At 50.0% G+C, this 12,026-nt stretch overlaps 1 long non-coding RNA gene across 1 annotated transcript in view; it reads right to left on the bottom strand.

The window, feature by feature from the left end:
• Window positions 1-839: 839 nt before the first annotated feature.
• LOC144339693 (uncharacterized) overlaps window positions 840-12,026 on the bottom strand; it is a 49,033-nt gene continuing 37,846 nt past the window's right edge. Inside the window, exon 2 of the long non-coding RNA XR_013415012.1 lies at window positions 840-2,697. This is a non-coding gene — a long non-coding RNA (uncharacterized LOC144339693). The remainder of the gene's footprint in view (window positions 2,698-12,026) is intronic.

Here is a 12,026-nt window from a genome sequence, read left to right as displayed (position 1 = left end):
CAACAGGTGAATGGATGGATAAAAGGATGGATAAATGGTGGATGGAGGGATGGACAGATGGATGGATGATGGATGGAAAGATAAACAGATGAATGGATAAATGGACAGATGGATGAATGGTGGATGGATGAATGGTGGATGGATGGAAGGATAGAAAGATGAACAGGTGAATGGATGGTTGATGGAAGGATGAATGGACGGATGGATGGACGAACAGGTGAATGGATGGATGATAAAAGGATGGATGATGGATGGATGGAAGGATGAACAGATGAATGGATGGATGATGGAAAGACGGATGGATGGAAGGATGGATGAATGAATGGATAAATGGATGGATAGAAGGATGAACAGGAGATGAGTAGATGGATGGATGGATATATGGTTGAATGGATGGATGGATGGATGGATGGATGGATGGATGGAAGGATGAACAGGTGAATGGATGGATGATGGAAGGATGGATGGATGAATGGATGAACAGGTGGATGGATGGTGGCTGAATGAACGGATGATAAAGGAATGAATGAATGATGGATGCACGGATGGATGGATGAATGGAAGGATGAACAGGTGAATGGATGGATGATAGAAGGATGGATGGATGGAAGGATGAGCAGGCGAGTGGATGAATGATGGAAAGATGGATGGATGATGGATGGATGGAAGAATGAACAGGTGAATGGATGATGGAAGGATGGAAGAATGGATGGAGGGATGGATGAACAGGTGAATGGATGGATGGATGATAAAAGGATGGATGATGAATGAATGGATGGATGGACGGACAGGTGAATGGATGGATCATGGATGGATGGAAGATGGTTGGATGGATAACGGAAAGATGGAAGGATGGACGGACCAAGAGGTGAACAGAAGAATGATGGATGGATGATGGAAAGATGGAAGGATGGATGGATGGATGGATGGACGAACAGGTGAATAGATGGATGGAGAGGTGAATGAATGGATGGTTGCATGGAAAGATGAACAGGTGAATGGATGGATGATGGAAGGATGGATGGATGGATGGAAGGACCCACAGGTGTATGGGAAGATGATGGATAGATGATGGATTGATGGATAGAAGGATGAGCAGGTAAACAGATAGATGATGGAAGGATGAATGGATGGGTGGATGGACAGAGAGTGAACAGCACAGGGGTCCTCCCACATCCCTTGTCACTCACCTGGATGTACAGATCCACCAGCTCGCTCTGCCGCAGGATGTAATAGATCTTCCCTGCTTGCAGCCAGGCATGCGCCGCCTCCTCTTTCCTCTGGAGGTCAATGAAAATCTCCAGACTTCGTTTGGTGTAGTCCAGAGCGGATTTGTAGGCCCTGGAATCAGACGCAGGTGTCAGAACAAGGGCTCTCATCCTCCTGGAACCAGTTTGCCTCCTCCCGTGGGTCTGGCGACAGATGAACTGGAATGTGCAGATTGGGAACAGCCCTCTTGTGTGTGCAGTGTTCTGCCCTTCCCAGGCTGCTGGGAGGGCCAGGGTGAACACACACGGCATGGAAAAGATGAAGGACATCCTTCTGAGGGAATCAAGCATCATGCTGCCCTGTGGCAGGAGGAGTGTGCTAGTCCATCTCCCCTGCCTCCCAGACATGGCCTGTGTCTTCTCCAGATGCACCAGGAGCCGTTAGTGTTCAGAGGCTATCTGGGCCGATGATTCTCAAGGTGTGCAGGCATCACAGTCACCCGGAGGCCTGTCCTTATAGCTTGCTGGCCCTGCCCCCAGAGCTTCCGGCTCCACAGGCCTGGGGCAGGCCCTAGAACTCCCACTTGCCACAAACTCCTAGGTGACATGGATGCTGCTCTACTGGTCCAGGGACTACACTTTGCGAAGCATAGCTCTAGCACACTGGCCCATTTTCCTTCTGTGAACCTGAGGCCAAGACTGGAGCCAGTCTCCCAGGTCCCCATGGAATCTGGCTCCTTCCCTGCTCTCTCAGTAAGTCCAACACTCGAGGGGGTGTGACTGCAGCAATGTCACTGGGCCCTATGGGTGGGGTGGCCAGGGCCATGGTTACCCCACCAGATCAGGATGATTGGGGGAAGGGGAGTAGGCCACATATGGGACGTGAGACCTTGAAACCCTGCCCCAGGGAAGGAGGTGACACAACTGGCTTTGTCTTCTGTGGGAGAGAAGCCACAGGTGGCTGCTGTGGTCACATTTAAGGGGACAGATGAAGGCCAGGAGTGAAGATTCAGGGCAGGCAAAGATCAGATGACAAAAGCCACCATAATAGGAAGAACAGCCCAGAGTGCATGTACTGCCTCTGCTGGGGTTGAGATGACCTTTGACCCAACAAGGGAGGCTCAAGCTGGGACTCACGGGCCAGCAGCAGTCCTGGGACGACCCCAGGCCCACCAGCTCAAAGCATCTGATGCCAAAGAACCAAATGATCAAAAGGAGAGGGGCTGATGGCGCCCTGAGCCAGCTTCCCTGTGCCCCCCTCCCTGCCCTGCCCGCCCCCACCTCCACCACTGCAAAGCCAGCCCTTACCACTCCATGCCCAGCGACAGGTAGAGCTGACTGATGGTCTCCAGGATCTGCCCCTCCAGCACCTTGTCGGCCACTTTGTGGGTCAGGGAGAGCTGGAGCTTGTGGTAGATGACACACTGGGCCTTCCTGGGCATGATGACGCTGTAGAAGTAGCACAGCCACTGGACGGCCCGCAGCTGGCCTGGGCAGAAGACAAAATGGAAGATGTTAGTCTCCCAGCATTGAAGCGAGGCTGGCTGTTCTCGGAGGCCCCTGCGCCATGCTTGCCTCTTTCACCTCTGTGAGCCTGGGTCCCATAGGCGGGGAGCCTGAGCGCAGACAGGCCATGCACCTGTGCAAGGGCAGATGCCAAGCACACCGTGACATGGGCACAGCTTGGTACAGATGCTCATGGTACAGGCCGGCCTTCTTTACAACTCCCAGGGCTGAGATCCTGGCCAGGCTCGGCCCCTGCACCAGGCCATCTATTTCTGCTTCACAAAGTCCCTCTGGTCAGGACCAGGGCCACCTTCAGCCTGAGCTGATGAGGCCAGGGGCACAAGTAGCCCCTGTCACAGATGGAACTCGCAGAGAGCAAAGCCAAGCGTCATGTCTGCCACACACGGCATCATGTTGGGGGAATGGGGTTCAAAGCCGGCCCCTGGCGTTCCCACACATGCTTCTCTCATGCAACCAGGCTCCCAAGCCACAGGCTCACTGGCCTCTCCCAAAGCCAGGGCGCTGGGAACAGTGGAAAGCTTCTGATTTTCTAGTGTGAGAAACGTTCCGGAGATTAATACAGGAAACCAGGTACGCCGAATGGACATCTGTCACACACGCCACCCAACAACAGCTGAATACACCGTCCTCTCGAGCACCCATGGGATATTCCCCATGACGGACCATGTGCCAGGCCACAAAATGAGCCTCAGTGAATGGAGAAGGACTGAGACCAAAGCAGAGGTGTTCTTCAGCTGTACTGGCACGAACACTCGAAATCGACAGTGAAGGAAATGTGGGAAATTCAAAAATATGTGGAAATTACACACTCCTAAACAACCAGTGAGTCAAAGAGACCATCAGGGAAACCGAAAACTAATTGGAGAAGAATGCAAACAAATGTACAGCCCGGGCCAGCGCGGTGGCTCACGCCTCTCATCCCAGCACTGTGGGAGTTGAGGCGGGAGGATCGCTTGAGTCCAGGAGTTTGAGATCAGCCTGGGAAACATGGTGAAATCCTGTCTCTATAAAAAAAAAAAAAAAAAAAAAAAAATTAGGCGGGGGGGGGGTGGTGGTGCACAAACATCTGTAATTCCAGCTACTCGGGAGGCTGAGGCATGAGAATGGCTTGAATCTGGGTAAAAGTTGCAGTGAGCCAAGATTGCACCACTGCACCCCAGCCTGGGCAATAGAGCAAAACTCTGTCTTAAAAAAAAAAAAAAGCACAGCGTATCAAAAATTCCAAGATGCAGCTAAGGCAGTGCTGAAAGGGAAATTTATAACTGCAAATGTCTACATTCAAAGAAAGAAGAAAAATCTCAAATCAAAAACCTAACCTTCCGCCCTGAGAAACTAGAAAAAGAACTAAACGCAAAGTGAATAAAAGGAAGAAAATAATAAACGTGAGAGTGGAGATGGGAAGTAAAAATACAGAGAATGGAAAAACAAGACATAATCAACAGAACCGAAGGTGGGTTTTTTGAAAATAATAACAAAATTGACAAATATTTCACCAGACTAACCAAGAAAAGAAAGATGGGACACAAATGACTAAAATCAGAGACTGAGCACCATGGCGCACGCCTGTCATCCCAGCACTTTGTGAGGCGGAAGTGGAAGGATCGCTGAGGCCAGCATTGAAGACCAGCCTGGGGGAACATGATGAGACCCCATCTTTAATAAAAATAAATAAATAAATAATTAAAAGCCCAAGTTTCTAAAATCAGAAATGAAAGAGGAAACATTATTGCTGACCTGACAGAAATAAAAGGATACCATGAAAACACCACGAACAATTGTACACCAAGAAATCAGACCATCCAGACACAACAGCCACACTCCTAGAAGGACACAAACTACTGAAAGTGACTCAAAAATGACCCCAAGTAAGCATGTGGGGTATCAGCGCCGCCCTCGGTCTCCTCGACCGTTCAGCGCAGGGTGGGGAGACAGGGAAGCATGGTCCCCGTTCCCTGGCCTGCATTTCCGAGTCTGAATCCCCCAGCACCCCGGGGAGGGCCTCGTAGGAGGAGGTGTCACAGGCTGTTGTGCCAGGAGCAACCGGAGGCTGCAGTGGGGGCTGGGGCGCTGGGTTCCTGGAGGGTCTCCTTCCAGTCAGAGAATGCCCCTGGGGAAGAAGCCTGGGTCAGAACCCCCCACCCCTCCTTGGGCAGATATGTGGGACCAGGGCCCCTTCACACGGTCCTTTCCAAAATCTCATCCCTCCTAGGGCCAGGAGTGGGTGCCAGGCCTGTGCTGGGAAATGGGCAGGTTTGGTCACAGCCCCTGGGGCTCTGGTCCAGGCCACAGGAGGCACCTCTGAGTGGTCTCACTATGCCATGACAAAGCGCTGCAAGGCAGAGGGGACTCAACAGTATCCCTCGACTCAGCCATTTCCCTGGACTCAACTTCCTCATCTATCCCCTGTGGCCTAGATTTTGGACAGCCCTGCCCACCTACTGTCCGTTCACTGCTCAGTCTGCAGTGACTGTTCGATAGCACCCCATGGCTCCCCAGTGCTCTTGGGGAAAAGGCCAAGCCACAGCCTGAGGCCCCAGGCCCTGCTTAGCTCTCCAGAAGAGCTTCTCACCATCCAGCACCCAACCCACCCGCTCTCAACTCTGCACCTCCCTGCATAAGCCCTGCTCACTCACCCCCGCTCATACTCCCACTCACTCACCCCACTCACTCACCCCACTCATCACCGCTCACACTCCTGTTCACTCACACCCCATTCACTCACCCCCACTCACACCCCACTCATCCCCGCTCACACTCTCATTCACTCACCCCATCAAACCTCCGCTCACCAGCACTCACACCCCACTCATCCTCGCTCACTCACCCCCACTCCCTCAACCCTGGGCCTTCACACAGGCTACATCACCAGCCCCCCCTCCACCACCAGCCCCTCAGCCACCACCTATTAGTTGACTAAATCCTCTCAACCCTCTGGTTCTAGACTAAAGAGACTTCCCTAACCCGGGGCCAAGTGCTGCCCCACCATCACGCCACTCACCCTTTTGTGGCTTCTGTGGCCTGAAGCTCACATTCCTACGCTCAGTCTCTGCCACCCCAGGACCCTACAAGCCCCATTTGTGGGTGGGGCCTGGCACACTCTGCACACAGCCCCTCCCAGCCACTACCCTGGCCTCCGGGGCAGCTGGAGAGCCACGTGCCTTTGCTCCAGAGACTTTGGCAGAGGGTGGAACCACCCCCTCCCTGAGGCAAACCTACAACAACCTTCCCTTCCCCACTGGCTTCCCGGGCCTCCTCTGGAACCTTGTGCCTGCATCCCAAATGTACTGGGATGGATCCCATTCCCCGGGAAATTCCAAGAGCCCTTGGTGGGTCCACATCACCAGGCTGTCCACATGTGGACCCTGAGGGGAAGAGACAGAGCCGCAGAGGGGAGACGGGAGGGCCTCCCTGAATCAGCCCCTCAGGAAGGAGCAGACCTTTCAGGGACATCAGTTGAGGCCCCTGCAACCTAAGGCTCTGAATTCTGCTACCCGCTGAGGGCAGTGTGGCCTCCCATCTCTGAGGCAGAGCACAGGGTGAACTGCAGCTTCTCCAGGTCATGAAGAAGGAACCCACAGCTATATGTGGGCCCCAGCAGTGGAAAGGATGCCCCACCTCGGTCGGGGACCAGGCGGGGGTCAGCATGTTCATTGGAAGAAGTGTGGGACCCCACGGCCTCCAGTGCCAGAGTAGACGGGAGGTTCAGGCCCACCTCAGGCGACATCCTCCAAGCCCCCAGCCCACACCACAGAGGGGTGACTGTCGCATCCAATGCCCACCGTACTCAGCTCTGTCACCACCCCCCGCGTTACCCCAAGGCCCAGCTCACAACCAGAGGAAGCCTGAGCCACGCGCAAAACCCACCTTGTTCCTGTGGCTGCTCGGTCTCAGCTTCCTCTACTGAGTCTGGCAAGGGAGAAAAGAGAAGCAATGAACACCCCCAGCCAGCACCTCTGGTTCCATGTCAGGTTCAGCTGGGTGTTGGTGTTGCAGGGTGAGAGCATTGCAGGGTGCAGGGGTTGAAAGTAATATCATCCGAGGGCCGGGCGCGGTGGCTCAAGCCTGTAATCCCAGCACTTTGGGAGGCTGAGACGGGCGGATCACGACGTCAGGAGATCGAGACCATCCTGGCTAACACGGTGAAATCCCGTCTCTACTGAAACATACAAAAAACTAGCCGGGCGAGGTGGCGGGCGCCTGTAGTCCCAGCTACTTGGGAGGCTGAGGCAGGAGAATGGCGTAAACCCGGGAGGCGGAGCTTGCAGTGAGCTGAGATCCGGCCACTGCACTCCAGCTTGGGCGACAGAGCGAGACTCCATCTCAAAAAAAAAAAAAAAAGTAATATCATCCTCTTCCCTCCTGGATCATGGGAACAACATCACTGGGGGGTGTATACTTTCTGTGATATGGGGAGTAATATCGTCTTCTGTGCCTTGGAATATTAAGAACAATATCATGGGGGGGCGTGTACATCTTCTGCAATATTGGGAATAATATTATCCTCTCTCCCCCTGCATACTAGGAAAGATAGCAGAGTGGGTGTTCACCTCCCGTGATATGGGGATTAATACCATCTTCTCCCCTTCCGGGTAGCAGGAAGAGTATCACACGGGGGTCTACAGTGTCTGCGATACTGGGAGTAATATCAACCTCTCAGCCTTGGAATATTAAGAAGAATATCACAGGATGGATGTACACCCACGGCCATATTGGGAGTAATATCAGCCTCTCCTCTCCATGGATATTAGGAATAATATCCCAGGATGTACGCCTCCTGCTCTATGGGGAGTCATATCCTCTCCCTTCCAGGATATTAATAACAATATCACAGGGCGGGTGAACACTGCCTACGATACTGGAATTATTATCATCCTCTCCCCCTCCAGATACTAGGAACCATATCACAGAAGAGCTGTACCCTCCCTGTGATATTGGGAGTAATATCATACGCTTCTTCCATGAGTATTAGGAGCAATATCACCGGGTGACTGTCCATTCATTGCTATGTTGGGAATCATGTCATACTTTACTCCCTGGATATTAGGATCAGTGTCACAGTGTGAGTGTACACCTACTGCGATATTAAAACTAAGATCATGCTCTCTGTCCCTGGATATTAGGAACAACATCACAGGTAGGTGTACACTCCCTCGATATTAGGAGCAATAATATGATTAATTAGTAAACATCAATGATCAATTTTAATAATTATCAGGCTGGTCTCGAACTCTTGACCTCAGGTGATCTGCCCGCCTCAGCCTCCCAAAATGCTGGAATTACAGGGGTGAGCCATCGCGTCCAGCCAACACTTCTTTACATCTCTTTTTAGACCTCAAATTTAGCATGCCCAAAATGCACTTTTGATTCCTCCTGCTATAACCCACTCCTCCCATAGTCTTCCCGATCCCAATAACAGCATCTCTAGCCTTCCAGTTACTCAGGCCAAAATCCTTGACATCATCCTTAAAACTTCTTTTTCTCTCTCTTGTCATCCAAGAGAGAGACTCTCCTTTCAAAATAAATGCCAGACCTTCTCACCTTCTCACCTTCCTCATCATTTCCAACCACGTCCAGCCCTCATCATAGCGCTCTGGGTTACTGTAAAAGCCTCCCAATCGCCAGGCAGAGTGGCTCACACCTGTAATCCCAAGCACTTTGGTAGGCCAAGGCAGGTGGATCATCAGAGGTCAGGAGTTCAAGACCAGCCTGGCCAACATGGTGAAACCCCTCTACTAAAAATACAAAAAATTAGCCGAGCATGGTGGTGGGTGCCTGTAATCCCAGCTATTCGGAAGGCTGAAGCAGGAGAATCACTTGAACTCAGAAGGCAGAGGTTAGAGTGAGCCGAGATCGTGCCATTGCACTGCAGCCTGGATGACAAGAGCGAAACTCCATCTCAGAAGGTTAAAAAAAAAACAGCCTCCCAACCCAACTCTCTCCTTCCGCCTTTCACCCTGCCCTGCATTCTACCTTCCACTCTCAAACATTTCAGAAAAAAAAAAATTATATCCACAGAAAGAGAAAAAGAAAGTGCAAATGGGGTGAAATGTTTGGGGAATCTGAGGGAAGACGATACGGGAATTCTCTGTACTATTTTTGCAACTGTTCAATAAGTCTGGATTATTTCGAATTCAAGAGTTAAAGAAAGAGGCCGGGCGCGGTGGCTCAAGCCTGTAATCCCAGCACTTTGGGAGGCCGAGACGGGCGGATCACGAGGTCAGGAGATCGAGACCATCCTGGCTAACACGGTGAAACCCCATCTCTACTAAAAAATACAAAAAAAACTAGCCGGGCGAAGTGGCGGGCGCCTGTGGTCCCAGCTACTCGGGAGGCTGAGGCAGGAGAATGGCGTAAACCCGGGAGGTGGAGCTTGCCGTGAGCTGAGATCCGGCCACTGCACTCCAGCCTGGGCAACAGAGCCAGACTCAGTCTAAAAAAAAAAAAAAAAAAAAAAAAGAGTTAAAGAAAGAAAGAAAAAAAATCTCCCTTTGTGAATCCATCCTGTATTTCCCCTGGCAACTTAAGGACGCTCTTAGCTAAGCACATCTATTTTTTCATGAACACTTAAAGAACCCTTGCCTAGTTTTGACTTTCTGTGCTTGGCAGAAGTGTGTGTGTGTGTGTGTGTATTTCATATATATGTGTGTGTGTATATATGTGTGTGTGTGTGTTTTGTGTATATATAGAGAGGGAGAAATATATACGTGTGTGTATATATAAATCTATATTGTATATTTACTATGGTAATATATATATCTGTGTGTGTGTGAGTACATATATTACGTACCCCATAGCCTGTCCTTAACCAGTTCTAAACTTAGTGGGAAAAATACATACCTAAGCAGAGAATTTCAAAATAATATGGTGAATGTTTTGATACAGGGATGTGTTGCTGTGGAACACGCTGCTAAGACACAAAATCTCCTAGATGGGACAATGAATGAACGAAGTATTGCACCTATAGGCACCCCCTCTGATATCCCCACAAATGTTTATAGTTATATGCATTTGCTTCCCCCAGGACCCCCGTTTCATAAGGGTTAGTCCTAGAGCCTAGCAAGTTCCTACTACGGTTGGCATACATATGCCATTCAAGAAAGAATGACTGAGTGAATGACGAGTTAAGAACCATTTGTCAGCCAGTGCTCAGTAACACAACATGCACTGGTATGCAAATTATATTTTTGTTGAAAGCAAGGGCAGGATCACAAATTATCCTTCCAGAGAAAGCAAACCTCAAAAGCTTCTTTACCCTACTAAAGCACATTATAAGAAGCTCCCCTTATATAAAAGAAAACCTCCTCGTTCATTATCAATGGCATGTAAACCAATAAGCCTTCACCTCTGATGACATCTCTTCCGTCACCAGGGCTAGATAAAGGAGGTTCCGGAAACCCTGGTAGTTGTGAAGGCGGCTCCCAGCTCTGACACTCTTGAACCCTGCGGGCGCGGAGGTCACACAGCAGAACAACCGAGGGAAGCATCATCAGGTTTCGAATATGTTTGAACGAGACATGGCAAATAGGCTTCAACCAGCTGAAAACACCAGAGATTCATGGTGGCCACCTGAGGGGTTGTGCTCTTAAAAAACAAAAATTAAAAATAAAATTAAAAAATTAAGAAAGGAAGGGGTCAAGAATCCATCAGGTCTGACTGAGATGTGTATCAGTGACTAACACCCCGTAAGGCAAAAGTGCTCCGGTGCGCTTTGGGTTCTCTTCAGCAGTATTTAAAGGCGTGTGCTTCCCTAAGACTAAGCCACGGGAATACCCCCAGCAACACTGCCAGGAGAAACGTCTACCATGGATTTGGCTAGAAATACAGTTGTCTTTAACAAATTAACACTGAATAAATCCTGCCTTATTAGAGCCTGAGAGGATGACATTCTCAATGATAACAGTTATCACTACAATCTCCAAACATCTGCGATCCTGCAAGGAGGAACTGTGACAGCGCAGGTCACGTGTCCAGAATGCTCCCCAGACTGCCTGTTACAGAATAAAAGAAATGAAACCCCCCCCAAGAATGTCTTCTCTCACATTTAGCCAGTTGTTCCTTTGTGTGCATCTCTGTGCTAAAATGGCCATTCTTCCCCACAGCCTGAAGTCATAGGCTAAAATAAATGAGACTCACATGAAGCCAGAAACGTGCAGATGCGAGGAAACCAACACAACTGAAATGGGCTGGAGAGTGTGGCCAGGAGGATGGTACTTCCCAGGAAGCAATTACTTCATCTCTGCCCATGAAGCAGGCAGCTGTCACTGTCCCCCAGGCCCACACCAGCCACTCGAAGTACGTTCTAACCAAACTACCTCCAACAATCAACATCAATACACCACACAATTGGCTTCTGAAAGGACACCTTGCAACCAACAAGAAACTGTTAGCACAACTTTGAAAACCTGTGCAACTAAAAACCTTGGAAAGGGATAAACACTGCCACATTTTGACTCAAATACTGTCATGGGGTAGCACTGCAATAATTCACTGAAACAAAAGAATGAATGAGGAATACGTTTATATAGGAATCAGAGGAAGCATGACTAATCATTTAAAGAAATAGGTCAAGAAACTGCTAGGTTCAAATGCTACCTTGAGACACTGTCAGGGCCTTAGGCAAATTCACTTCTCTTGGTCCTGTTTCTAGGTTCATCAAAAACCAGCTTTGGACTAGGGAATCTGTTGCTTCCCAAAGCCTTCCTTCTGTGATTCCAGCCCAGATTTTAGGACTGCTCTCCCACTTGGTATATGAAAGTGCTTTCTGTGTAGAATAGCAAGAGTACATTTCTGTGTTGAATGAGGTTTGGGACCTACTCTATGAGGCAGAATATCATCATGTAACTTTAAGCATGACGACAAGGCGCACTCTAGAATAAGGATAACACATAAGATGTGGCCATACACCTGTGCGTGCCTGGCAGGGAGATGGAGAAGTCTCATTTAATGAAGCCGCGGTGCCTGTTGCACCTGAATATCCTCAGTCCACATCAAGTTCACAACGTCCTTCTGACATCAAACCACATGTATCCCATACTTTTCCATACTTTCTACCCAAGATTAAAATATGCAGAGCACCGTGATAAAGACGCCTCCATCCCCAGCATGTTGGCTCTCGTTCTGTAGAATTACATACTTGAGGTACAAAATGATCACCAGCCTGCAGCGGCAAGCAAGACTGGGCTCCGTGGGGACAGCAGGCCCTGCAGCAGCCACCACTCCTGTCCCCACAGTCTGATGCAGCTGCAGAGAAGCTGTGGTTGAGGCCATTCACTTTGTGAGAGAACCACACAG

Source organism: Macaca mulatta, chromosome 3 (genome assembly GCF_049350105.2).
Source record: "Macaca mulatta isolate MMU2019108-1 chromosome 3, T2T-MMU8v2.0, whole genome shotgun sequence".
NCBI lineage: Eukaryota > Metazoa > Chordata > Mammalia > Primates > Cercopithecidae > Macaca > Macaca mulatta.
The sequence above is the reverse complement of the archived record's forward strand: the minus strand, read 5'-3'. Positions and strand labels throughout refer to the sequence as shown.